Here is a 6,009-nt window from a genome sequence, read left to right on the forward strand (position 1 = left end):
TTACACGCACACCATACGAACTTGTTCAAGTTAAAGATAGATATGAGGCCTCAAATAGTAATAAGGAAAGTGTTGTGGGTAGATGGACAGAACATTTTGAGAATCTGATAAACCGTAATAAAGCTATGGGAAACAATAATAACATAATCAGAATTTCTTCTTTGACAATTTGGGAGTGGAAGAAGATTCTTTTTTGCAAAGAGTAGCTAGAGGTGGTACTAAAAGGATCAAGAAATAATAAGCCATCATGTGCCGAACGAATGGTAAATGAGTTTTTGGAATATTATGGTTTGCGGACATGGAGATAAAATACTGAAGATGTTGAAGGGATATCAATTCCCGTTTACATGAATTATGATGGACTTAGTTCCAAGGAACATTGCAAACACTATGGGAGAGAAAGGAATCAAATGATAAGATAAAACTCTCCTTGACTTAGATTGTGGATACGAATTGAATTTCCTAGATTTAATATTATGAATATATATAAATTTGGTTTTAAAGATTCAGGGCACAGGAATGAGTTTGAAAATTTATTTTTAGAAGTCACCAATATAATATTTAGTCGCCTATATATTTGGAATGAAGGAGGAGTGTATGTCGCTCTGTTGACCTCGAGCTACTGCAATGAAGTCAAAATTGAAATTTTGGGTAATACGAAGATTGATCAAGTGAATAGCTTCATTTACCTGAGGTGTACTGTTAGTAAATGTAGTGGTCACAATGAAGATGAAAAAATCAGAATATCCAAGGTCCCAGCTTGATTATTAACAGTAATAAAAGGTTTGCAAGAATAGAAACACAAGTCTTGAACCAAGATTAGAATATTAAATGCTACGATAATGATAATAATTAAGCATGGCTCTGGAATGGTGGTACTTCGAAAGACAGAGAAAAATTTGGTAAATGTTTTCCAGATGAATCGTTTCCGGAGTGCTGGTTGAAAGATAGCAGGTTGAATGTAGCTCTATCCTATATTCCAGGGCTATCACACATTGACTAAGGGTTAATCACATTTAACTATGGTCTCGGGAGCTTTTGGGGTCAAATTTTTTTTGGTAGTTTCCTCAGAGAGCTAAGGTTGTATGAAATCCTAAGCAGTCTATTCCAATGGCAATACCTTTGAGGTGACTTTACCTAGTCGATAATAGTAAGAGAAAAAAGTGAATAGGACACAGTAAAAAAAAAAAAATTATATTTTAAACGTTTAGCTATTCGAACGTTATTCTGTTAGTAAGATGACCAAGGGAGAATGATGATGATTTGCCTAATGTATTTATTTATATCAACATTTAGGATTCATAAAGGCAACATGTTGTATATCCGCCTCTTGTCGCAAGCCTTTTGCTTTAAGACGTTTTGTAGTCCCTTTTGTGCCCATTGCAGCATATGCCGCACTGTTTGTGGCCTACACAAAGTGTATGTTTATCTTTTGGTCTTTTTTTTGGTCAAACGTGGGCTTTTCCTATTATAGCTTATACTTCCCAACAAGTTTAGACTTGAAACTTCATTATTACGAATATCCTAATAAAAAATTTGAGGACTCTCCCTACCTGCTCAATCTTGTAAGGAGGTTGGGCTGGGCTCTGATACCCGAATGTCTAGCTATATAATTAGCTGTTACTTAACACCAAGTTCTGCAGTCCATTCGATTTGGTTCAAGATTCGACAGTCCATGCTGGCAGATATTCTGATATCAGGATTTTAGTAAGTTCTGCGAGTTTCTGAGTTCGGAGCCTACTGATTACTTTCCTATAATTTTAAGGTAAAAGAGTTGGGTTTCAGTTTAAATTAAATAAAAAAAAAATAATTTTTTTTAACTGAAAATAAGGAGCGACATTAAAACTTAAAACGAACAGAAATTACTCCATATATGAAAAGGGTTTTACCTCCTCAACGCCCTCCTCTTTACACTGAAGCTTGAAACTTTCTCTTAACTCTACTTTTTAAGACAGTAAAAACCTTTAGCGTAAAGAGCGGGGCGTTGAGGAGAAGCCCCTTTCATATACAGAGTAATTTCTGTTCGTCTTAAGTTTTAATGTCGCTCCTTACTTGCAGTTAAAAAAAAATTTGTTTTTTTTTTATTTAGTTTCTGAACGTTTTTGAATTAATATATGTTTTGGTTTTGGCTCTCTGCACATAAATAATTAAACCGAAAATTGCATACTAATTTTTTTTTTCTAAATGGCTTTCTCATAGTTTTAATAAGAAGATTTTGAGAAAATAAGGAGCGTGGGAGGAGGCCTAGTTGCCCTCCTAATGTTTTATTACTTAAAAAGGCAACTAGAACTTTTAATTTTTTTTCGAACGATTTCATTAGTAAAAATTATGCATAACTTACGAAATAACTTACGTAACGAACTTCTACATTTTTATGTTTTTATTACGAATATGAGGGGTTCACCCCCTCGTAAATACCTCGCTCTACATTAAAACTTGAATTTTGTCGCAATTCCTTAAGCATGACCCCTGAATCAGAAAGGTCGAAGAATAAATGGTTGAAACCACTAAAAATACTTTCGCGTAAAGAGCGAGGTATTACGAGGAGGTGAGCCCCTCATTCGCATAATAATTTCTGTTCGTCTTAAGTTTTGATTCTGCTCCTTACTTTCAGTTGAAAAACCTTTTTTCATATTTATTTTTTCGTCGTTTTCTTTAAATAATGCTAGAAAGTCCTGCGCCCTCTTCATTTAAATTCTCTTCCCCCATGACAAAGTCCTCCATGGAAAGATCCTCCCACGTAACCCTCCCCATTCCCAGCTTCTGCCTCACCCCCCAAACTAAAAATAATCCCCTGAAAACGTCTGTACACTTTCCAATAGCCATTAGTATATGTAAACAACGGTCAAAGTTTGTAACTTGCAGCCCCTCCCATGGGGACTCTGGGGAAGCAAGTCGTCCCCAAAGACATCGTTATTAGGTTTAGTTATTAGTTATTAGGTTTAGTTTTCGACTATGGTGAATAAAATGGCTATTTCAGAATTTTGATCCAGTGACTTTGGGGAAAAAATGAGCGTAGGAGGGGGCCTAGGTGCCCTACAATTTTTGGTCACTTAAAAAGGGCACTAGAACTTTTAGTCTCTGTTAAAATGAGCCCTTTCGCGACATTCAAGGACTACTGAGTCTATACGATCACCCCTGGGAAAAAAACAAAAAACAAAAAAAGAAATAAACACGCATCCGTGATCTGTCTTCTGGCAAAAAATGAGAAATTCCACTTTTTTGTAGATAAGAGCTTGTAACTCCTACAGAAGGGTTTTCTGATACGCTGAATCTGATGGTGTGATTTTTGTTAAGATTTTATTACTTTTAGGGGGTGATTCCTCCTATTTTCTAAAATAAGTCAAAGTGTCTCAGGCTCGTAACTTTTGATAGGTAAGATCAAACAAGTTGGAACTTATATTTTAAAATCAGCATTCAATGTGATTCTTTTGATGTGACTATTGATATCAAAATTCCATTTTTTAGAGTTTCGGTTACTGTTGAGCCGGATCGCTCCTTACTACAGTTCGTTACCACGAATTGTTTGATCATTCATTTCATTGATCATCTCATTATGTCATTCATTACTTCTGGAGCGAACAATACCCGGTCCCTCTCATGTACATACAATTTTTACAGTTTCTAAAAAGGATGTTGAAATTTTGATGTTTCTAGCTTTATATTAGCGTTTTCCATCTGCCGCTTAAAACAAGTGACAAAAGTTCGCAAGCTTAAAACAAAGTTCTTTGTGGCAAAAGCTCGCAGAATTGAAGATTTACTTTCTAATGAAAACTTAAAGTTTCTGGCCTTGGTTTTTAGCTACACAAATCTGCAAGTTCACAATCAGAATAGCAAAAAAAAGGAACGGAATTTCTCTCTAATTCCAGGAGTTTGTGTGCTGAAACTGAACATATAAGTTAATTTATAGACATTATGAGATCTGAGTAAAAATGACTAATCTATTAAATTGAACTTTTGATTTCCAACTCATACTCCTTTTAAGGTTACGAAAATTTCATCACTATGGTACCACCATAGCTACTTTAATCCAAATTTGCGCTGAAAAATTTGAGGATATCATAGTTTTCTTTCAATTCTGACCTCACACAAGTTTCTTCGAGAATTTTTTTCAGTGGGGTGTCTTGTGTGTAAGAAAAGAAAGACGTTTATGTGCTAATCATTGTAAAATGCGATTTTTGTTATTTTATTTTTTTATATTTTTTTTTTTACCGTGGGTCTTGAATACCAACAGACCAGTGATTAAAAGTAGGAAAAAATTAACAGTACATCTTTTATTCAAGTCTGACTCATGTTCGAGGTTTTAATGCCCTCTCCTCTCATACTTCATAGTTTTTTGAATGAAAAATCATCGTTATTATGTCTTCAGGAACACCACCTCCTTGATCATTCGTTGAATCTGCTTTCTAGTCTGTCCACTGAGCATGATATTTTTGCTGTTCCCGCTACACCGACTGGTGGTCGTCCCTCTGGTGGTTTAGCTACTATTTTACCCAAGTCTCTTAATGCAGCTATTCTAGCAATTGATACAAATTTTTGTGCTTGTAGTTTTTCAAACGTAGTTTTAATTAATTGTTATTTTCCGACTGATTACCATGATGATATTTCTTTTGATGCGTTTACTCAATGCTGTTTTAATCTTAGTCGTTTTGTCTCTAGTTTACAGTCAAATTTGCGTACTTATATTTTAGGTGATTTTAACTGTGATCCAAATATAGCAAATGAAAGGGGTACAATTTTATCTTCTTGTCTTCCTAATTTTTCTGTTTTACCGAAGTCCCAGGACTTTACTTATATTCATTGGAGTGGTAGTACAACTAATATTGATCATGTTTTTTCTTCTAACCCAAGTGATCCTTTGCCTGTGGATACTGTAATCGAAGATTTCCCCGTTAGTGACCACATGCCGCTTCAGTTCCTTATACCCCCTTTGGCTTCTCGTCCTTCCCCAGTTCGTTTTTCTGGTAATAAGCTTCCTAAATTTTTTGATCGGGTTGATTGGAATCCAAATTTTAGACCGCTTTACCAAGAAAGAGTTGGGACTTTAATTGATAAAGTCTATATCCCTGATAGTTTGGATTCAATGGATAGTAATCCCTCTTTGACTATTAATTGTCTTTATTTTGAATTAATCCATTGCTTAAAGTATGGTGCTGCGGCAGTTTTTTCTACTAATAGGATAAGATTGGGCGCGCAGAAACCTTTTTGGAGCCTCAATCCTTTTTTGGTAAATTCTAATAAGGCGGCTAAACAAGCGTATTGGGAATGGCGGGCCCTCGGTAAGCCAAGAGACTCGCATCCAGTTTTTTTGCTAATGAAAAAGAGAAAGGCTGAATTCCAAGCAGAGCTCCGTCGTCATAATAACCTGATCATAGAAGAAGCTTCTTCAAACATTGATAACGACAAGGACAAAAATCTCCTTTGGAATGTTCTCCGAGGCAATAGGCGGATTAACATGCCTGATACTAATTCCACACCGTCGCTAAAAGAGTGGGAAAATTATTTTTCTAAGTTGTCGACTTTGTACGATTCTAACAGTGTTGTGTTGCAATTAGATGAAAGGTTGAAGAATTTTTCAACTGATTACAGGATTTCTGAGGATATGTTACGTGGAGCAATCAAAATGTTAAAGGCGCAGTCGGCTAAGGATCATGATGGCTTATTTGCTAATCACCTCAAACTTGCTCCTTCTTCTTTTCTTATTACTCTACTGGCATTTTTCAACCTTTTACTTACTACTGGTTTAGTACCATCGTCATTCTATATTGGCATAGTTACGCCTATTCCTAAGAGCGGGAAAAAAGACTTGTCATCTTGTAGCTCCTGGAGGCCAATTACTAGGGGTTCTATGATTGGGAAAGTGTTTGAGTTGTGTTTGAAGGATCTTCTTGAAATTTTTGACACTGGTTCTAATCAAGTTGGTTTCAAGAAAGGTTTGGGATGTGACCATGCCCATGCATCTTTCAGCAAAGTTATTGAAGAAGCGAGAATCTCTGGTCAACCGCTATA

The sequence above is a fragment of the Artemia franciscana genome, chromosome 7 (assembly GCF_032884065.1).
Source record: "Artemia franciscana chromosome 7, ASM3288406v1, whole genome shotgun sequence".
Lineage (NCBI taxonomy): Eukaryota > Metazoa > Arthropoda > Branchiopoda > Anostraca > Artemiidae > Artemia > Artemia franciscana.